This window comes from Molossus molossus, unplaced genomic scaffold (genome assembly GCF_014108415.1).
Source record: "Molossus molossus isolate mMolMol1 unplaced genomic scaffold, mMolMol1.p scaffold_m16_p_6, whole genome shotgun sequence".
Taxonomy (NCBI): domain Eukaryota; kingdom Metazoa; phylum Chordata; class Mammalia; order Chiroptera; family Molossidae; genus Molossus; species Molossus molossus.
This window is the reverse complement of record NW_023425399.1, coordinates 115,435,890-115,459,108: the sequence shown is the minus strand read 5'-3', so window position 1 is coordinate 115,459,108 and position 23,219 is coordinate 115,435,890. Positions and strand designations below refer to the sequence as shown.

General features: G+C 44.1%; 1 protein-coding gene and 1 long non-coding RNA gene across 3 annotated transcripts in view; both read right to left on the bottom strand.

Annotated features, from left to right (window-relative positions):
* Positions 1–23,219, bottom strand: part of ZNF407 (zinc finger protein 407) — a 373,411-nt gene that overhangs the window by 252,155 nt on the left and 98,037 nt on the right. The window lies entirely within an intron of this gene.
* Positions 11,272–14,345, bottom strand: LOC118619372. Its single transcript, XR_004957160.1, has 4 exons — positions 14,238–14,345; positions 13,638–13,674; positions 11,695–11,765; positions 11,272–11,606 (listed from the first exon to the last, which is right to left on the bottom strand). It is a non-coding gene; the product is annotated as an uncharacterized LOC118619372 (long non-coding RNA).

Genomic DNA, 23,219 nt, shown 5'->3' with positions numbered 1-23,219 from the left:
TACCAACAGACCATTAGCATTGAGTGAATTTATTTTCCCCAATGATGCTAAAGATATGCAAAACTTCCGTCCTTTGGAGTTGCACAGCAAATGATTAACACCAGCACTGCTCATTAGTTCCCTTAACAAAACTTCTCTAAAAACAAATAAATCAAAAATGCCTCCAACATTCCTGAATAAATAAATTACAGACCTAGTCAGTGGCAGGAATGATATTTTAAAAAGCTTGTGCAAGCTCATTGTACAACTTTATTACAAAACCACATTTGATAAAAGAGAAAACCGTCTACCTTTTCATCCTCTACATTGTGTTACTAGCAGCAATGGTTTCTCCAAGATGAAGAAACTTTATAACAGCAACATATCTAGGAAGTGTTAAAACCCTGTGTTCCAACAGATTATAGTCACTGCTAATTAGGAGCTGATATTTCTCATAAAGATACTTTCAGGAGCCAAGAGTATTTTACTCTCATAATGAGAATATAAGGATAATGACAGCTAATAGGAGCCATCACTATAGGATCAGAGACCACAAATGAGGACATTTGTATAATGGGAAACATAATTCTTGACTTTAAAAATATGTATTTAGATAGGTTGCAGAGGATTATCATTTTTTTTATTTCTACGTAACCCCACAACCGGCGCACTAAACAAATGCCAGAGAAGCAACTGACCAAGGGTGCTCCTGGCCCTGGTTTTGGGTGAAGCAGGCATTCTATAACAGTTGTACCTACACTCTATATTTTTAAAAATCTCAGTACAGAAACAGGACTAATTAAGCATAAATGTTAAAAGGAAAAAATTAATGAAGTGATGAAATTGCATTATTTTAAAGTGAAAATCAATGTAGTCTAGGATTCAATAAAGCTCTCTAGGTAATAAGTCTATAGCACACTACAGACTGTAAGGTAACATCAGAAATTAAAACTCCAAGGAGTTCACCTATATTTTACTCAAACAATCACTAAAAAGCCATTACCTTTTATGAATGACAAAAGTTATAATAGCAGAAGATCTAATGTAGAAAAAGCTTTATCATTACCGTCATCTTACCGTTAAAATATCCTTCAAGTTAATTTTACCTAAAATTTTTTGCTATTTTGAAAAGCACTTGCACATAAAATAATTCAGTTCAAAACACAGTAAGATCCTCTGCTGCCATAATCTACAAGATTTTTCATGGAATTTTTTAAAAAGCATGTAAATTAAGGGGACTGAAACATGCTTTCATCTCGCAGAGTAATATGGTGGCTATTCATCACCTGGAGTCATAAAACACTGGGTCTTGTCCTTAGCATATTCTAATGAAGCCTATCATGCAAATGAGAGTGACCTTTTCCTTGCATTCTGCAAGTTCACATTTATTCCAGGAGTACACAGAGTTTGCCAATACAAACTAGCCAAAGACTGGTAATTACTGTAATCAATTAGTAGTTAGTGTCGTTCTGCTCATTTTCAGCTAATGTCAACTAAGCCATTTTTGAGGGAGCCACCCTTGACAACAGCTCTTCTGCTGTTGTTTTTGAAATGGGGGAAAGGGAAAATAAAAAGATGGAAACGGAAACTTTCCAATATGGCTGAATCCCTCCCAGTGACAGGAAGATTCAAGACAAGGCCCTAAAGTTTGTAATGGACAAAGACTCCCGGGTAAAGTTGCGTACCCTTAAAATGACATTGAAGTGTTCTGGCCATCCAGGAAACATTAATATTTAGATATTTAAATGAAGGACACTCTCCTGCGCAGCAGTTCAGACTTGGGAGAACTTGGGCACTCTTCGCCACGGGTGAGTAAACAGGCTGTACCCTCTGCTCAGGAACAGTCTACTCCGTCGACAGTTATGGATAGGAAGCATTACGGCAGCCAGTAATTAAAGTAAAAACTAATACTGTCTCAGAGATGGGGAGTTTTGTAAAGGAAAATCATTTGTCATGGCTTACAGTTCCCACAACCGAAATGAATTATCTCCTGCTTTAGCGCGTAGCCGTTTTAAGCTAGTGTATTTACTAAACTAAAACGAGGCCCACTGGCCCATCTTAATTGCATTAGCTGGTGGGCGCAGAACAAACACAGAGCAGGTTGTAGAAAACACACTGCACACACTGCACAACACAGAATCTGGAGGTCCCAGGTGGACAACTGAAACAAATATCAGTTTAAATGAAAGGCTGATGCATCATAGGAAAACCAGGTTACTAAAAAAAATCTAGAGTATTTTCCCTAAATATGGTTGATTTCAAATTTTACAAAAAGGAACAAAGGAAAACACAGCTGTGGCTGCTCGTTGCTGGAGAGAAACGTTAATTCCAAACATCCGTCCTGTTGCTGGACCTGGCCAACGCGCGAAGGACAATATATTCAACATTCACTCATGAAAATTTATAAGAGAAAAACAGATCATTCCCATGCTAGAAAGAAACTGAAACTGTAGCATCTTAGAAGTTACCCAAAACACAAAGCACTAAGAGAGATGAGCACGTCCACTGCGACCCTGAGCTCAGACGAACCAGGGGGCCGCACGCAGCCTGCTGCACCTGTCGCTCTGGGACCCCAGTCATGCTCACTTAGCATCTACACAACCCGGGCCGCTTAGAAACTGAGCTCTCTGCCTCCTCAGAAACTGCTGGTTTTAAATAAAGAAAACGTACTTGGGCGGAGTACTTCAAGGGTAAATCAATACATACACACGCGTTACATTGACTCATAAATGTGTGTTTGTGTGTTTTTATTCTCTCCCAAAAAAGATAAGTGATTGAAAACCAAAATGGTAAATTAAAAAAAAAAAAAGGCACAATATCTTATTCATATGCCAAGTTAGATCAGTTTTTTTCTGATGCCTAAAATGATCATTCATGAATATATGAAAATATCTAAGAATTGCAGTCTCTTTTTAAATTAAAAACATCTATAGAAGATTAAGTGTCTGTGGATAAGAAAACTATCAGACTGAAGATAGTTTTTTTAAAATCCGTAACCAAGCACATAAACAACTTTCTAAAATAAAAAGCCAAAAACCAGGAAAACCGAACTGAAATACACTGCAAGGACAGAGGCTTCCCAGGCACCTCCTGACAGTCCTAGACGGCCACTTGGGGAACCGGGGTCTACCTCCTCGAGCACCTGCATGATTGTGGCACATGTGGGGGACAGTGTTTGTTTCCATGGTGAGACCGCGTTAAAAAGAGCGATCGAGTGGCGATAAGTGGAGTGACGGTGCCGATGTACGCTGACTGCCGCGGACTGCTGGGACCAGTCACCTCAGGTGGTGTCCAATACAAGTGACTTGTGGATACTGACACGGAGCCAAACAGCAGGAAGACAGCGCCTTCCATTCTTATCAGGACAAGACCCCGATGTGCCCCTGACAGTTACCGAGAGGGGAGAGAGCAAATAAGATGAGCCAAAGGGAAAAATAAGTAGGAAACTTGAAGGGCCTGGGGCTCCTCACAAGAACGACATCAGGCAGGGGACAGGAGCAGTTCGACTGGTGTCACAGGAGAGGCGGACACAAAGGATAAAGCCTGCGGAACCCCGCTGCTCCGCCACAAGACCAGGCCTTCACGGTAAACACCGGAGACAGTGATGACCAGAGTCCTGTTACGACACTAATTGTCCATGAAAGCTGACCTGCAGCAAGGCAGACAACTCAGTTCCAATCGTCCGGGCTCACAGGAGTAACACGATCGGAGATGACAAAAGACATTCACATATCACAGAAGACCCAGAGTGCCGAGGGGCACCGCGGAGCACGTGCCCAAAGGGACACTTGGCAGACTTTATGCTTCGTGAATGGAAACGACGAAACTCGAGTACAACATCCTAGATTTTCTCTCGTTGAATACCGCCTTCCTTGCTTTATAATGCTGAAAGCAGAGAAAATGGAGTAGCAGTGACATTTTTCAGAAATTAGATGTGGTTATTTTATAAGTAAGAAATTTTATAATGAAAAAATTAAAGAATAACATTAAGTTTCTGCTCATATGTACTCGGTGAGTGATTTAATGCTGCTGCAGTGTTTCAATTTGTTGAGTGCTCAGTACAAAAAGGAGTTTAAGCAAGTATTACATATTGTAATTTACAATTATTGCAGCATTTCCATCTTTCCATAAGCTAATGAGGTGCGTAAAGCACCTTCCTAACGCAGTAATTTAAAACTACATTAGGTAACTTTAAATTACCTTGCTTATTATATCTTATAAAAAAGTCACAGAGATAAAAACTAGTATTTTAATTGACAATTTAACAGTTAAACATTTCTTACTTGAAGCAGAGAAATGTATTGAATAAAACCAGATGCCTGTGTGTAACTCCTCCACTTAAATCAAAGTAGAGTAAATCTCCTCTAACTGTGGAATGTGTTAATGTTTGGATTGATCTATATATAAAAAGTATAGGAGATTAAATTGATTAAAAATTGAACTCATTTAATTACACAGTGGATTTCAAAACTGCCCACTTAACATAATAAATAGATTTCAAAATGTAATACTGCAAACAGAATTTTTTAAATGAAAATGCTTTAAAATCATGTGGATAAAGTGAACACTGTGAAGGCAAAGAAAACCACCTGACAATTATTTTTATCAACTTGGGAAAAAAGAGTAATCATTGAAATAAAGAGTAAGTCGCAATCTAAACGAAATAAAAATGCTCGCTGCGAACCAAGAGGAATCCTGTGCGAATGAGAAGGCATCTCGCAGCCGGCCCGCAGACCCGCGGCGGCCCACCGGAGCCAGGGCTGGGGCGGACGGACTGCTCCTGCGGCCGCTCGGGGAGAAGCCGGCCTCTTCTCCTGCGGCAGCAAACACCTATCTCCGTAACTTCTGGCTTCTGTTGGTGCCTTCGAGGAGGGTTTTCCAGTCCACGATACAATAGACATAGCGCCAGGGATCCTCAGCACCTGTCCGAAGGCTAGGAAAGAGCTTCCAGAAGTAGGTTCTACTCTGTTCTTGAGGAGGGAAAAAAAGTTGCATTGTAAACAGAAGCCAGTGTGCATGAGTAAAGAATGGGTGGGAAAGAATAAGAATGTTCTTATTTTAAGTCTGAGGTTGTTCCATTCCTTGTCACTAGATGTCCACAAAATGACTTCATTATTCGGACTGAGGTTGATGCCCTGAAACACAGATCCATGTTCAAGTTCGGCTCACGAGGACAATCTGAAGGGCAGCAGTGGACAGCAGCAGCAGCAGGAACCCCGGTCCGGCACTGACCACCGGAGGTCCTGGGTGAGTCACGGTTTTCCCCTTTACCTCCGTGAGAATCAGCATGTTTATCTCCAAAATGAGAGTTTCTGATCAGCTGACCCTGAAGATTTCTTCCTGCTCTGGGACCTGGCACCTGCTGCACCTTAGTAACCCCTGAGCCATCAGCATGGAAGTGACCTAGGCTGTGGGAAGAGCACATTTCGAGACCCAGGCCCAGACCCAGACAGAGAGAAGCGTGGAGAAGAGAAGGAGGAGCTTTTCACCTCCCCCGGCCAGGCTCCTGCACACTGCAGGGCAGCAATTCTCGACCGGTGCGCGGCAAGCATTTTTAGAACGTGCAATACCCGACTGCTTAGTCAGGGGCACTGACCTCTTTCCCTTAGACTGTCAAATTAAAAAATGACAACAGCCAACATAACAGTAGCTGTCCATTCTGAATAGATCAAAATTATACCTTTTTTTAAATCAGCCCGACAAAAAACATATTTTTTGGTTTGCAGCGGAATCCTGGTAACTAGTTTCCACGCCATGTGAGGAGAAGGCTGCGTCGCCGCTCTAGGTGGACAGTCACTCAGCTGCGCCCCTGCTCTCCCTCAGGGGTCCATGGCACCACCTCTGACTTCAGGAAGAGGGGAGGCCGGATGCAAAGGGCGGAAGGAAAGAAGCTCCGGGCACTCAGCTCTCAAACTGCAGGCTGGCGACACGCACGTTCCCCAGTCACTGAGACTGCGCTTCACTCCCCGAACGGGGTTCCAGCCTCCACGGCTCAGAAGGGCCACACCAAGCGGTGAGCGTGGGATTGTGGGCGCTCATAGATGGAGGAGGGCCGCACTGTCTGACTCGAAGGACACGTGATAGTTTCCCTCAGAAAAGCTCAGAACTGACCAGCCTACAGAATTACGGGATCAGGGACCCGGGGGATCTTATCCAGCCAGTTCAACCACACAAATGGCTCCCCTGAATAATATCTTAGCAAGGGCACCTTCTCTTCCTCAGTTACAGGAAACTTATCTCAGCAAAGTAGCCCATTCCCTCTGGACAAATTTGATGATCATACGGTTCTAATTTCCACTACTTTTTCATGGATTGCCAAATCAGTGGCAACATACGCAGTGATTCTAGAGCCCTGGACTGGGGTGGGAATCTGCACTGTGCAGAAAAGCGGCCTGTCCTCTAGGTCCACAAACAAGACCGCCTGTCCTGCAGGCCCCCAGAACCTTCATTAGCGAGATTCAGTCTGCCTCACACAGAGGCAGCAAGAACGAGAACACGAGATGTTCTCTCCCGTAACTAAGGTTTTAATGAAAGTGCTTTTATAATTTAGTACATTAATGAGCAGGTTAGTCAGGAAAGCGAACCCGGAATGTCGTGAACAAAGATCGAACAGGAACGCCTCAGGAGACGTTCTGTGCTTTCATTTATGAACAAGTGACCAGAACAGTCACAAGACCATCCCTTCTAGTGCGTCTGCACTGGGAAACTTCCACCATGATACATCCTTTCTCCTAGAATCCCAAAGGACCCGTGGAGAACAGCACAAAAATGAATACATTAATGGATGAACACTAATTTTAGTCAAAGGTCAAAGTTGCCAAAGGTCTCTGAAATACAGTGACGCTCAGCTCCATTACATGTACTCAGTGCTGAGCACGACCCCGCCAGAGGGCGAGGTCAAGCACAGTCCCCGTCCTGTCCCAGTCAGGGGGCGAGGGGACAGGACGGAGTGCTGGCCACCCTCCACCCTCTCCAGCCAGCAGGGTGGAAGGGGTAAAGGTTGGTCATGGTGCTGATACTCCAGAGAAGATGGGCACTTGCTGTATCGGAGTCTTAACCAGTGACTCAAAGTAACCTGTTTGAGAAAACATTCACCCTACAAGCCACGCAAAGAGAATATTACAAACAGTAAGTAAGAAAAGTTAGGCAGAATATTGAAAACAGTAAGAAAAGCTAGGGAGAATATTAAAAGCTGTAAGCAACATGTAGAGCTTCCCAAACACTGAAAATTCCATATCAACTTCAACACACGACTCCACTGATCACCTTCCCTTTCACAGCATCACAGAGCAGGAGTGACCATGACCCCACACGTCAACTAGCCTGTGCTGACCACGGGACCGAGGACAGCACCCGAATCCCCGGGCAGCCACAACAAACCTGACTTGCCAATCCTGCTGGAGACTACATTTGTTTAAAAAGTGCTGCCTTGTAAGAGGCCAAACAGGGTTTCAAAGCACTACAGACAATACATATCTGTACCAAGTCTTACTGTTAAATTACCTCTACAAATACTGCCAACAAGAATATCACAAGGATGATAACCATTTTTAAAATTTTATCCTTGTTAAAACTGTTTACAAAAATAATATGAAAAATATTTCCTTCTGTTGTGCTTATATTTATATTGAATACAAAAAAATAACCCAGACCTAAAGTAAATAAGTTCAGGAAGATTTTTAAATGTATTGTTTGCATATAGAATGTTTATATACCACCGTGATACTTCATTAATATATTTATTAGTATCTTATTAATGACTTTATTTAATCCATACTGACTATCCCAATAGTACCTATAATATTTTATACATGAAAAGTCCTCTTCCAAAATATGTACTAAATTCCGAATAAGTGAACAAATGAGAGAATCAACACACCGGGGAGAAACACACGCACGCCCACCTTCCCCGGGCAGTGGGGGGAGAACGTGCACCCACGGCTCCGTGGGGGGGAGAGCGCTGGAGGCAAACCCCTCTCACACTGCGACACTGGCGGGTACAGCTGACGACAGGGTGACTGAGAGCTTCTGAGTGACTTCTTACTCCACTGATGCCTCCTCCGTCACGATGGCCAGCCCTTCCCCGGGTCCTGGGCAGCCCTTCAGTGAGCACTACCCGTGAATGAACGCCAAACTGGGGTCGGACCTCCCTCTGGCTTTCCCTCCAGAACAACTCTTCACTCCCCCTCCCTGCGGCAGAGGCAACAATGGGTCCCCAGAGCGAGCCCTGGCGGTGACTGGGATGAACTGGCAACAGGACCCGAGGTGCCCCGCACGGGACACGGGAGGTGCCGCCTCCTGGAGCACAGCAGCCGCAGGAAGAAAAGCAGGACGCGCCCTGGGGCGGGACAGGAGTGGGGCACGCTGAGAACATGCGAGCTGTGCAGAGCCCCCCTTCGGAAACCGGAACCACGATCAGCCAAGGCCGCTGCGGGTGGTCAGTGCCTGGGATTCTCCGGACACGACTGGTCCTCAGCCACTTCCTCCCCATCTTCCTCTGCCTGCTCCCCACGCCCCACGGGACCAAGCTCCCCCGGCCACAGGCTCCCTCCTCACGCCAGGCTTCCCACTGTAGGTGGCCTTCACGCCCAGGGCTGCGTCAGCATGTCCCCGAGGTGGGAGCGGTGGCTTCTCGGGTCCTCACCCGCAGGCTTTCGCAGCTGCTCCGCGGACACGGCCGCCTGAGCAGAGACGGGCCGTCCATCTACACCTCGCGTGGAGCGCGCATGGAGCTGAGCTCCCTGGAAATCGACACTACGGGCATCTGAGAGGGGTGGAATCATTTCAAAGTCAGAAAACTGTGTGAAAGCAGGTGACGACGGCCACCGAGAGCCCAGGGCGAGGCTCCGACCATTCTTGGAGGTCAGGTGGCTTTCTGTCCACCTCACAGAATGTGGCTTTCGTCATTCCAATTTTTCAAGCCTCACCCTAACTTCCTGAGCATTCTCCCAATAACTCACTTTAAATTTTAGGGCTGCCTTTCAGCTCTTTATCTCCTTCCCATTCACATCAATCGACTGCCCAACCCCCGCATCTCCGCAACGACCCCGAAGTGCAGGCCACGTGCACGCGCTCCGCAGAGCTCGGCGAGCCTTCGCACCCCAGGGCACGTGCACGCGCTCCGCAGAGCTCGGCGAGCCTTCGCACCCCAGGGCACGTGCACGCGCTCCGCAGAGCTCGGCCGAGCCTTCGCACCCCAGGGCACGTGCACGCGCTCCGCAGAGCTCGGCCGAGCCTTCGCACCCCAGGGCACGTGCACGCGCTCCGCAGAGCTCGGCCGAGCCTTCGCACCCCAGGGCACGTGCACGCGCTCCGCAGAGCTCGGCCGAGCCTTCGCACCCCAGGGCACGTGCACGCGCTCCGCAGAGCTCGGCCGAGCCTTCGCACCCCAGGGCACGTGCACGCGCTCCGCAGAGCTCGGCCGAGCCTTCGCACCCCAGGGCACGTGCACGCGCTCCGCAGAGCTCGGCGAGCCTTCGCACCCCAGGGCACGTGCACGCGCTCCGCAGAGCTCGGCGAGCCTTCGCACCCCAGGGCACGTGCACGCGCTCCGCAGAGCTCGGCGAGCCTTCGCACCCCAGGGCACGTGCACGCGCTCCGCAGAGCTCGGCCGAGCCTTCGCACCCCAGGGCACGTGCACGCGCTCCGCAGAGCTCGGCGAGCCTTCGCACCCCAGGGCACGTGCACGCGCTCCGCAGAGCTCGGCCGAGCCTTCGCACCCCAGGGCACGTGCACGCGCTCCGCAGAGCTCGGCCGAGCCTTCGCACCCCAGGGCACGTGCACGCGCTCCGCAGAGCTCGGCCGAGCCTTCGCACCCCAGGGCACGTGCACGCGCTCCGCAGAGCTCGGCCGAGCCTTCGCACCCCAGGGCACGTGCACGCGCTCCGCAGAGCTCGGCCGAGCCTTCGCACCCCAGGGCACGTGCACGCGCTCCGCAGAGCTCGGCCGAGCCTTCGCACCCCAGGGCACGTGCACGCGCTCCGCAGAGCTCGGCCGAGCCTTCGCACCCCAGGGCACGGCTGCAGGTCTCCCAAGCGGCATCCCCAGCCCTCGTCCTGCTGTCCAAGTCCAGCCTACACACCACGGGCCCGCGGACTAGGCAGCGGTCCTCTGGAACGGCCCCGGCCTCTGCCCGGCGCCGGTCTGCCCTCCAGCTCCCCTCCACGCCCCACCACGGCCTGCCAACGACCTCGGTGACCGCAGGATGAGCTCTCAGTCGCTGCAGCCCCACCGCAGCACCAGTCTGTAGCTGTACTCTCATCTCCTTACCCACAGTCCTAATCTCCGAACAGTAATGAAAACTGAGAACTTCCTATTTTACTTTTATTTTTTTTAACTGTTGAAAGAGTGGCAGATGTCCCCCATTTTTCCCTATTGGCCTCCGCCTTCCCGCTCCAACCTCCCTCCTGCTTTCCCCACACTGATGTCTGTGTCCACTGGTTGTGCATATGTGCATATAAAGTCTGGTTCATCTCTTTACAATCCCTTCCCCTTCCCCCTGAGGTCTGCCAGTCTGTTCCCTGCTTCCATGACTCTGGATGTCTTTTGGTCGACAGCTTATTTTGTTCACTCTGTTCCATAAATAAGTGAGATCATGTGGTATTCGTCTCTCTCTGACTGGCTTATTTCACTCAGCATAATACTCTCCAGGTCCCTCCATTTCATCTCTAAGTATAAGAGATCTTTCTTTCTTGCACCTGCATAGTGTTTCATTGTGCATATGAACAACTTTTTTTAAAAATCCTTATCCGAGGATAGTTTTCTATTTATCTTCAGATAGAATGGAAGGGAGGGAGAAAGGGGGGGGGGGAGAGAGAGAGAGAGAGAGAGAGAGAAGCATTAACATGAGAGGGACACACCAACCGGTTGCCTCCCGTGTGACTCTGACCCGGGACGGGGACGAACCACAACCGAGATATGTGCCCTTGACCAGAATCGAACCTGCAACTCATGGGTCCACGGGCTGATGCTCTAACCACTGAGCCAAACAGGTTTTTTATCCACTCATCTACTGATGGGGACATGGCTGTTTCCAGATCTTAGCGATGTAGAAAGCTTCCTTTGTAAAAAGCATGTGTGGCAAAGCAGACTTCAACTGACAGGAGGCTATTTAGAGACTTGGCTACACCACTATGCTGAACAAACAACTGCTCCGCCACAGCAATAGCAGAATCTCAGACTGCAGCGCTACCCAGACACTACCTGGAGTTACTAAATGCTTCGTACTACAATAGATAAACTTCTTAAAATTAAAAAAAAAATTAAGAATTGTCAGAACACACCTGTCCCCAAGGTCCTGGACAAGGGGAGATGGCGGCAGGACACTGCAGCCTGGAGCCCTGAGACCTCGTGACTCCTTCCAGGGCGGGGCCTTGCCTCATTCACCTTCGAAGGCCTTCCTCACCTTGGTTTTGGGACCTCGGATCCACCATCCTACCCGAGGCTCCGCTGACTTGTCCCTCTCACAACGATGTAAGTGCTGAATGGCAAACGCCACACTTCATACAGGGTGACACTCTCAGCACCTGGATCACTCCTTGACACATAGCAGAGCGTTAACCTCTGCCAGCAGGAACCGAGTAAGTTAATCCTAACTCTCGATTAACGCATTTAAAGATCCTTCTTTCCTAGTAAGACACGTCGAAAATGTAAATATCTCTAGGTTTCTCCACAGATTAACTGCTACTTTAGGAAATGATCAGAACTTCTACTTACCTCCAAAATGATGGACTGATGCCCTGGCCAAGTAGCTCAGTTGGTTAGAGCGTTGTCCTGATATGCCAAGGCTGTGGGTTTGATCCCGGGTCAGGGCACATACAAGAATGAACCAATGAATGCATAAATAAGTGAAACAACAAATCCGTGTCTCTCTCCCTTCCTCTCTCTAAAATCAATTAAAAATTTTAAAAAAGATACTCTCAAAATGATGAATTGAAGTACGGCAAAACCTAAGGGCCATGTGAAACCTGCAGCAGAGACGTTCTCCCAGGGCACAGCTCACTTCCAAGTTGAGTATAAGGACTTGAGAATCTACAGACTGCTGCAGAATTATAATTGGACTCTCTCTCTACGAATTTAGTTAATATGCATTAACTAAATAACCAATGATTTACAATTCAAGACCCAGCCAAAGGGGGATCACTTCCTGGGCCAAGCTTCCGCTCCATGTGCAGGGCACACCATACTGATGGTGCCCTGACAAAGGCATTCGGGCAGCAAAACAAGGCATGTTAATGAAATCTGTTTATCAGTAAATTAAACTCAGTATTTACACATATTTTCCATAATGCTTTCCCCATACATTGCTTCTTCATATTCCTATGTAATTAGGTTTATGCATCTTAATTTTTATTCTGCTTTTCAAATTTATTTTCAAAGATAAAGTTATTCTTTCCATGCACAGTATCCCTAGGCTTATACATAAATTATTGGCTCTAATGATTCAGATGTGGTGGTCAGTCCTATACTATTCGCCACACAGCGAATATGTTGTGTGAGGTATTAGCTGGAATCACTCTTATTTAATGAGATGATCCATCATGATGTCTTATAATTAAATACACTCTTAGCCCTGATTCTTGGACACAGAAAGCACACTGGCAGACAATGTGGGCCCAAGAGGACAACGTGCAATGAACCCTCAGTGGGTGCCGAGCAGAGGAGAAAAATGGATCTCAGCTCGTGACGCTGAACGAGAAAAGAGCTCTAGGTGAGAACACCGTGCGTGATGCAGAGATGCAGAGCCTTCGCTCCCCCCCCCCGCCGAGGGGCTGAGCACATGCTGTCTGCAGAAGGCAGCCGGCTGCCCCCGGAGGCCCTGCCCAGTGCAGACAGGGGGCACCGATCTGAACTGTTAACAAGTCATATTCATGTCAAAAATCTCACGAATATCACTTGAAATAGTACAAATATTTTCAGATACATAACACCATCTACTGAAATATGAAACTACATATAAAAACATTACAATGAAAAGAAAGCAGTTTTTCATACTTTAAAAGAATAAGAAAATTACTTTTCTAGACCAAGTGAAAAATTATGAAAAGCTGCCCCGGCCGGGTGGCTCATTTGGTGTGGTCCCATACACCAAAAAGGTTAGGGTTCAATTCCAGGTCAGGGCACACACCAAGGTTTCGGGTTCTACCCCCAGTTGGGTGCGTATGGAAGGCAACCCCTCTCTTTCCCCACTTCCTCTCCTACTTAAAATCAATAAACATAGCCTGGGGTGAGGATTAAAAAAGGAAAAATTATAAGAGACTGAAACTTCTTTAAAGTTCCAATCCAATACATGTATATTTTAAATAACAGATTCTATTGGTCATATTCCATCAGCTTAGCAAACTCTGGATTACGAGGCAGATGGGAAGATATAGCAAATGTGAAGATTCTCAAGTCCGTAATCAAACAGGAATGATACACTGAAGAGACTACTCTTATAGCTAATAACACAGGTGTAAAATTAGCTTCTCTCGCCTACTGCTAAAACAGTTTTAAAAAGAGTTATCCAAACAAATAGAATGAAACATATCTTTAACAGGCATAGAATATGAACAGATCACTTTAAAAAGGAACATGTCCATTTTTTTAAATAAGAAAAAAGTTCAACCAAAGCAGTTAATCAAATAGGCATGTATTCTAAGAAAATGATAAAAGGATACAATGATGTGTTCACAAGGATGTCCAGCACAGGGACATCTATGAAAGTAAACAATTATCAAAAACCAAGCAAGAAGCATTAAGACATGGTCATTTAAATCGTTATAATACATTCTTGTGGAATGTTATACTGCCATAAAAATGTCTACCAAGAATATTTAATGGCAATAGAAAATCACCTCCTACATCATTTTAATCAAAAGCAGATTTTAAAATTTTATGTATAGCACATTCAGTTATGTAATACCCAAAAGAATTATATCAAATGTTAAAGTGAATTAAGGGGGATTTTTTGTTACATTTATTACACTTTATTAACTCCTCCCAATTTTCCACAATGAGCATATAATGCCTTGAGGATAAAATTTAGAACTATTGTTAAAAATAAATTGGAAGTTTTCTACTTCTAGAAATAATTTTACTTATTATTATAAAGTAATAAGCTTCTAACAAACCAAATTGCACAAATAACAGCCATGAAGTCCGGGCAAAATACTAAAAATATAACTATCTGATGAATCTGGAGACTGAACAAAAGCTGGAGCTTTTTAGAGAGAAGTCAAAGACTGAAGCAAGCGGACCGCGCTTTCTGGAGGCTTTACCCTAAGGATGTCCAGTGTGCGTCCACGGGGAAAGGCTGGCCGTCAACATCACGAGACTGAAAGCAGACTGACATTAAAGCTCGAATATCAGAGGCGTATGAGTGGCTGAGTACTACAGACATGACGGATGCTACTTGCTGGTAATCAAGTTAACTGCCTGTAAAATGAAAACACCAACAGTCTTTGAAGCAATACAACAAAATCCATAATACTCAAAATGTCCAAGATGCAATCCACAATTACTTGACTTAGGAAAAGTCAGAAAAATGTGACCTAATCTCAAGCCAAAAAGATATATGGCAAACATGATGGGTAAGATGCCAGAATTATTTTAAAGGAACTTATAAGTATCTATTGAAACTATATGAAGTAAAGTAAAGGAAATATGTTTGGAAAAAATGAAAAGAAAGAAAATTTCAGCAAAACAATAAAATATCTAAAATAAAAAAATGGGCTTAATAACAAAATGGAGCTAAAGAATCAGTGAGTTTGAAGACAGATCAGTAGCAATCATCCAATATAAAGAAGAAAGAGAGAAAAGATTCAATTTGAAAAAAAAAGTTAAAAGACACTCAGAGATCTGAAGAACAATTGCAATAGGTCTAACATATAGTTAATTAATTAAAGTCCCAAAATAAGAGACAGAGAGAAAAGGAGGCAAAAGAAACGTTTGAAGAAGTAACAGCTCACTCCTCAACTTTCGAAACTTTTGAAGATGTAACGGCTCACCCCTCAACTTTGTGAGGGAGCACAGAGGTTTAACCGACATCTGACCGGCTCAAAAACCATGGCCTCTGAGCCAGTGGAGTAGAGGGAAGAAGTGATCTGAAGTAGACAGCAAAAACCCACAGGAGCTTTTTAAAGATGTTTTCATTGACTTTTGTAGAGACAGCGGAAGGGAGAAGAGAAGGAGAGAGGGAGAGAAGAAAAGAGGGAGAGAGAAAGAAAGGAAGAGAGGCAGAAAGACAGAGAGACAGTGAGACACAGAGACATCAGTCTGAGAGCAACATCGATCAGCTGCCTCCTGCACACCCTCTACCAGGGACCAAGCCCACAACCCAGGTATCTGGCCTCACCAGGAATCAAACTGGCAAGCTTTCGATGCCCGGTACGATGCCTAACCTACCGAGCCACACCTGCCAGGGCAAAACCCACACTTGTTGTCAGTTAAAAGTGACAAAGGTGGTGGACAGCAAATAAGGAAATCTCACAACACTGCTACACAGGCATGCCGGCCCCGTTCGATCCACTGTCAGACTACACGGAGTGCGGCAGGAGATCCCACAAACGAGACCAACGACAGGACCCGGTGACGCTCCCGGACGTCCTGGCAGGTGCAGGGGAAACCCAAGGGAACACAGCAGACAGCGAAGGCTCTGGGAAGTGGGCTTGACAACCAGGTAACCCTGAATGTACCCTCATTGCATGAAAATGGCAGAGACCTTAATGGGTTCAAGGTGTTTGATACAAATTTTGCCCCAATCAATTGTTTGCCATTCTCAGGAAAAAATACCTAGAAAGTCAAGGTAAAATAAATAAGCATTTAAAAACTGAACAGAAACGCTGATATCTATTCACCACAGTGAGGTAAAATTTCATGGTTTTAAAACCATGTAAAAGTTAAAGGAAAAAAGAGACATTCCTTAAAAAATAAATTAAAATACAAACTTACCACACCATACTACACAAAATATATCCTATTTTCAACAACAGAAAGAAATTATAAGATGCGTTTAAAATAAAATATATACCGTGACCCAGATTCAGGAAGAAAAATAAAAGTCAATATAAAAATAGAAAATTGGCCCAGATTTCAATGTAGCAAAGAAAGTTTTCAAGTAACAACTGCACAGATGGTCTAAGAATGTTTTTAAATTATCAAAAATTACAGAAAAATATAATAACCTTGATTTAACAAAAAGGGAATGAAAAAAAAGGAAGCAGTATAAAAGAGAACTAAACAAAAATGCTAGCAATGAGAACTATAATAGTAATAAAAATCACTACATGGAAAACCAGTAGATTTGAGATGGCAGAGGAAAAGAGTGAAATTGAAGATGGAATGATATTACTTAATCAAAGGATTATATATGAAAAAAATTTTAAGAAAAATGATTAGACCCTTAGACCTATGGGACAACTGAAGTATTTCAACATGCGTGCAATAAGAATTCTGATATGAAAAAACTAGAGGAAAAGGCAGAAGAAATCTTTTTAAATGGCTGACGCATTCCCAAGTTTCATGAAACACATTAATGTACAGTAAAAGAAGCTCAGCAAATATCAATAAGCACCTGGAGAGTCACACCTACAACCATCATAATCATACTGCTAAAAAGAAAAGACAGTAAGAAAATCTTGAGAGTAGCAAGAGGAAAATTCATTATACAGGGAACAGCTAGCTACATGTTTAACAGCTGACTTTGGATAGAGGGAAAAAATACCAATAAGAGCTGACTTAGAAACAACTGAGGCTAACAGAAGAATACTATAGTTAAAGTGCTGAAAGAAAAAGTATCAATCAAGAATTCTATATCCAGCAAAACTATACTTCAGTACTGACGGGGAGGTGAAGACATTCCCAGATAAACAAACACTAGCAAAATGCAGGTCAACGCAGAATATGGCAGAAAAGGGGAACAGACAAAAAACACGAGTCACAGACTAACAAAGAACAAGACAAAGTATAAGTCCAACAATGACATTATATTAAATATATATAAAATACTTCATTTAAAAAGAATAAGTTATCAGACTATATTCAATGAAAAGACCAAACTTTATGCTAACTATAAGAGCCACACTTAACATTGAATGAGACAAATATATTGGGGGGGGGGGGGGCTGGAAAAGATAGCACCTGTATTCAGTAACCACAAGGCAGCAGGAGGGGGTATATTTACATTAGACACGATAGATTTAAAAATAAAGATAATACTAATAATGAAGAGATGAAGAGGGACAAAAGAGTAAAGGCATAAATATTGGATAAACACAAGTAAAATGATTTCTATTCATACAAACATTGTTTATACTGAAAATTCTCAAGAATTAAAAAAAATTAAAATAGTGGAACAAGTAAATAAATTTAGAAAATTCATAGGATAAAAGGTTAGTAACCCAACAATCAATTACACTTTTAAATAATAGCAGCAAGCAGTTCCATTTAAAACAGCACCAAAGTAAATGTAAGCAACAGCGTGCAAGGCCTGCACCGAGACTGCGGAACACGGCTGAGAGAAATTAAAGACGACCTCAGCGGCCGTTTCTTAAAAAGCTAAGCACAGAGTCATCACACAGCCCAGTCGTCTCCCTTCTAAGTAATTACCCCAGAAAAATGAAAACATGTGTCCACACAAAGACTTACACAAGAGTACATACTACATGATAGAGCAAATTAATTTACAGTGACAAAAAGCAGGTCACTGGTTCCCTGTGGCAGGCGGGACAGGGTGGGTAGTGGACGGCAAAGAGGCTCAGGAATCTTTAGAGGGTGACAAAAAAAATGGGCCTTTATCGTGATTCTGTCCATGGCTTCAGAGTATATAGAACTGTCAAAACCCATCCAATTATGCACTTTAGTAGATGCTGTTTACCCTACTTAAATTATTCTGCAATAAAGTCATTGAGCAAAAAAACCCACAAATAGAGTGAGTGAACAAAAGCTTTAAAGTAAATAAGCCTCACCCACCTGTTTAAAAGTAAATAAAATTTAAAAGGTGAGAAAAATATGTAAATATAAACAAGTTACACTTTTGAAAAGATCTCAAGTATTATTTCTTTTTCTTTTCTTTTTTCTTTATCGATTTTAGAGAGAGAGGAAGAGAGAAATAGAAACATCAGAGAGAGAGAACATTGACTGGCCACCTCCTGCACGCCCCCCACTGGGGATTTGGCCCACAACCTGGGCATGTGCCCTGACCAGGAATCGAACTGGCATGCATGGGTCGATGTTCAACCACTGAGTCACACCGGCTGGGCACGTTTTATTTCTTTCAATTTGTTCATTTTGAGTCTTAAATCTGTGCTGAATATAAGGGAATAAAACCTTAACAGGTTTTATTATAAAAACCAGTCATACAAACAAATTATTTAACTATGGCCATATAAGAAAAATGACCTCATAGCGCAGATTGTTTTTAGATCTGTAAACATAATTCAGTTTTATTACTGAAAGCAGCACCAGTTATCGTGTGGAAAATAAGTAAATGTTATGTCTGATTCACCGTGAACACATCAGGTCTGTGTAGAATCACAGGACGCAGAGCTATTGTAACATAAGTAAGAAAAACAACTGTCACTATCTTTTCGGGAGATGGTCTAGACTTCAATCTTTCTGTCCAAAGCAATACTGATGAAAGCAGAATTATTAATAAGAATCGTCACAAAAAATAACTGCACTATGAAACAGAATGACTACATTTTTATTACCATTTTTAGACACAATTTTTACATACCTAAAACTCTGGCCAAATAAAAGTCTAGATTAGAATCACCTGGACCAATCTGGCAATGCTAGAAGATATGTATGCACACCGCACGCTTCTCTTTCTCACATGTATTTGTTTTAAAAGGTGAAGATAAGAATAGCATAACAGCCCTGGCCAGTTTGGCTCAGCGGTTGCAGCGTCGGCCTGCGGTCCACAGAGACCCGGGTTCCGTTCCCGCTAAGGGCATGTACCTTGGCTACAGTTTGTCCCCGGCCCTGGTTGGGTCATGCGGGTGGCGGCCACTCGATGTGTCCCTTTCACATTGACGTTTCTCTCTCTCTTCCTCTCTCCCTCCTGCTCTATCTGAATAAAAAATGGAAAAAAAATATCCTCGAGTAAAGATAAAAAAAAAATTAAAAAAAGAATGGCATAACAACAGATGGTATATCTCACTCTATAAATATATACACATACGGTATATATATGATTCAATATTTTACCCTCAAAAAGTAAAGTTTAATCTACTTGTTATACTTACAAAAATAATACAATCAATTTCAAAGCTTGCTCGAATTGTGGACCGTGACCCTCAAATGGAACGTAGCACTGGCCACCCATGTGGCCACCGAAGGGTCACAGCCTCTGCGGCAGCACCATGCTGAGCTGGAACAGAGAGGCAAGACCCCCAACACAGTGCTCTTCCCAAAGGTTTCGGCAAAAACCTTCAATGACAGAGGGTCCCCACCTATCAACCTTGTCCTCTCCTGATACCCAACCATGGCCATGGTCACGGCTCCATGACCCAAGATCCCCCGAAGATGACCCTCCTTTGGACAATGTGTCAGAAGATCAACAGTAGCCTAACGCTCTGTCACAGCTCCGTGTTATTCCCCTCACTCCACCATGACCAGGCACTGTATCATCTCACATCATGACAAGAAGGGTGAGCACAGTGTGGTCATATTTAGAAGGAGAGACATCACATTTATACCACTTTTAATAGAGTATGTTGTTATAATTGTTCTATTTTATTATTAATTATTGTTGTTAATCTCTACACCTAATTTATAAGTTAAACTTTATCACAGTATGTATGTACAGGAAAAAAATATGGTATACTTAGGGTTCAGTACTAGCCACAATTTCAGGCATCTACTGGGGGTCATGGAATATATCCCCTATGGATAAGGGGGGACAACTGTGAACTCTTTTGTCAAAGTATCCCAGAGCCCAGCACAATATCCAGCATATAGTAGGATTTCAATAAATGTAATTTTTTAAAAAATTGATAAAAAGATAAAAACTGTATTTTGTCTGCAAAGTACATTTGGATAATAATAATAGACACCCCAAAATATATCAAGGGACTACAAAGAAAGAAGTCCCTGTTGACTGCTGAGATGAGAAAGTCTTCACAGAACAGGTAGAGTTTGAACCACACCTTCAAGTCCAGGTGCAATTAAAGCAAGTGGCTAAGAAAGTGCCATAGGAAGCCAGGGCCCCGGAAGGCAGCACAGTCCTAGGGAAACAAGAGCAGGATCTGCCGGAGAAACGATGGAGACGCCGTTACCAAGAAGCCTCGGCAAGACGGAGCAGTGAGAGGGAGGCTGGCAGGGCTGGCCGGCTGCAGAGCGGGCTGGGGGAACACGAGGCCACTCCGAGGTCGCCAGGAACACAGCCGCAGAGGGACTCCCAGAGTCCCAGAGTCCCAGGGCAGGCAGGGCAGAGGACACGGAAGCGCTCCCACACCCCCTGCCTGACTCCTGCCAGTCAGCACTGCTCGCCGCCCCCACGTCGAAGCGCTGACGCTGCACCAGCGGCTCCGCGCCAGAGGACAGGAGCCTGTTACAAACCTTCCTTCCAGATGCTAACTTCTCAATCCACAGGGTGAGACATTAACAATCATAAGAAACACTCTTATCATACAAATGCTATGTGATTTTTTTATATTTTTAAATAAAGTTGAAAGTATTGTGGAAAGACAGTAAAAGAGTTATTAACCTTCACAAGTGACAAACAAGAAAGACATAAACAAGTACCAGGATAGTAAAAATGGCGCTGTTCACGTTTTAGAAGAAAAAATAAATTGTACTAAAATTATGAAGCTAACAACGCAAGAGAAAATATGAGTAGAAAAATGACAGTTATCTGAAAAATTCATAAATGTGTCTTTGGTACGACCATAATGATCATATTTTATGCTGTCATTCTGCATTTAATTGCTCACCCTGGTACTTTTCTTCACAGAAGCCATCAGTATCCCACAGAGCCAGATGCTGAACTGCAAACACACTGTGACCATGGACTTAGAAGAAAGTTACTTTGCTGAGCTGTGGTGTATGACAAGTTAATTTTTGCAATTACACTTTTCCTAGCAATAAATGAAGCTACTGCTTATGAGTATTCTACAGTATTGAAAAGAGGCAAGAAAATAGTCTTTATAATAAACTAATCAAACTCATTCTTAACAGACTTCAGCTGACGTGAGAAAGGTAACTTTTCTCACAGCTTTTCTATAATATGTCCTAAAGTGAAAATCACCACCTCGACTGAAATGTATCCGCAGCCTAATATGTGAGGCATGACTACGTTCTATGAATGCTAATACGCGGTGCCAGATCACTTCAAGCCTTTTAGGAAGTGTCACACACTAGCCTTAGTCTTTTGATCATTACTTTTAGTTCTGCTATATTATGCTAAACATAGCATTCAAAGGAGAAGTCCATTAACTGTCATTTAGAAAGAAATGGCTATTGCAGTAATTTATCTGCAGGGTGTAAATTGTTCTAAATTTAAAATATTTGCAATGACCGTCACTGTCACATACCCAATAGTAATAAAACAGTAGGAAATCATGCATTGTTAAAACACAGGCTACTCCCTATAATACACTATCTTTGCACATATCCTACAAAATTTGGGAGCTATTATGTTTTATTCATTAAAAGATAGCAGGAGGACATTTAATAAATTTCCCCATATAAAACCAAAAGCACGATTTCATGGTCTGTGCTAAGATATCAGAACAAAACAACCTGAGCCAAGTTTTCTAATGCCTAAATCAAATTTTCTCACTGAAGGAGGATATCTAAAAATTAAGTATTGGCCCTGGCGGATTTTGCTCAGCGGTTAGAGCATCAGCCCACAAACCCAAGGGTCTCAGGTTCGATCCCTGGTCAAGGGCACGTACCTGGGTTGCAGATTTGATCCCTGACCCCAGTGGGAGTCGTGTGGGAGGCAACCAATCAAAGTATCTCTCTCACATCAATGTCTCTCTCTCTCTCCACACACCCCTTCCCCCCCTCTAATCCACTCTATCTAGAAAGCCATGAATAAATACCCTCAGGTGAGGATTAAAAAATAAATAAATAAATAAAAACTATTTAATATACATATATTTTTAAAACTCTATTACTTAGTGACTTAAAATTTAACTGAAGCTATGTTTTAATCACACAATAGCAATAAAATGTACATTTTCACTGCATTACATAAAATAAATGTAAGATTAAAAATGCTCTAGTAGATCTAAAGCTTTTCTCAGGACTTTAATAAATATATAATAGTATTGATTTTTTAAATGTATAGCACATTCCCATGTCATTTCCTAAGCTGAAGGGGTTTACGAAAGCATTCATTTTATATATATTCAAGACTTAATTCAGTAAAGACTCCTAGAATTGTGAAAGCCGTGTGGACCTGCGGTTTGGAACCCGTGTGTGCTCTCTGCCCAAGTGCAGAGAAGAGGGACCAGCTGCGCGTGTGCAGGGCTGCGAGGCACCGCTCGTGTCCTGGGCAGGGCGGAGCGAAGGGACGGGGAGCTGAAATGCAGTGATCAGGCGAGCAAATACCGGGTCCTCTATGTGCTGGTCCCTGCTTATTCAGAAGGGCTTGGCAAGCATCTCCGATACATTGTGGCCACATGACTGAGAAGAAACCTGCTCAAGTCCCAGGTCTCTGTGTTTCTACTTCCCGCCGCCCTGAACTTCCTCCAGGGTCTGTGTGCTCACTGGCTGTGTGTGCTCCAGCCCTCTCCCCCGGGCCGGCGCCCACTGCCGGCATTTCCAGTCCCGCCCTCCCTTCTCATCTCAGCCTGTCTGCCTGGGTGACCTTTGGACACCACAGCAGTTCAGTGTGGACAGCAATGGAAAACGTCCCCCTCCACAGAATTCTGCCTCCACAAGTACAGGTAACAAAGTTGGAGAAACACATGCCGCTTGTTGACAGCGACAGAATTATTTCAAATCCCAATTATATCTGTTCGTTCCCTTTGCTTAATTAAAGCAGAAGGCATCAGAGCTTCCTGAGCGGTGACCACGTGAGCACTGGACGGCACAGACACAGTAATTAACTTAACCTTATCAGTGAACTGTACTGGGCCGTTCAAGTGCAGCCCAGCATCAGAGCTCAGAATCAATGCCATCGGCTGGCCTCGCGAGGGATGGACTGACAGACACCATCTGAGACCGCACAGGATTTGTGCTCCTGCTCGTGACATGACTGGGGCAGCCTGACCGTGTGGTCACTGTACATTAACACACTATCAATAGTG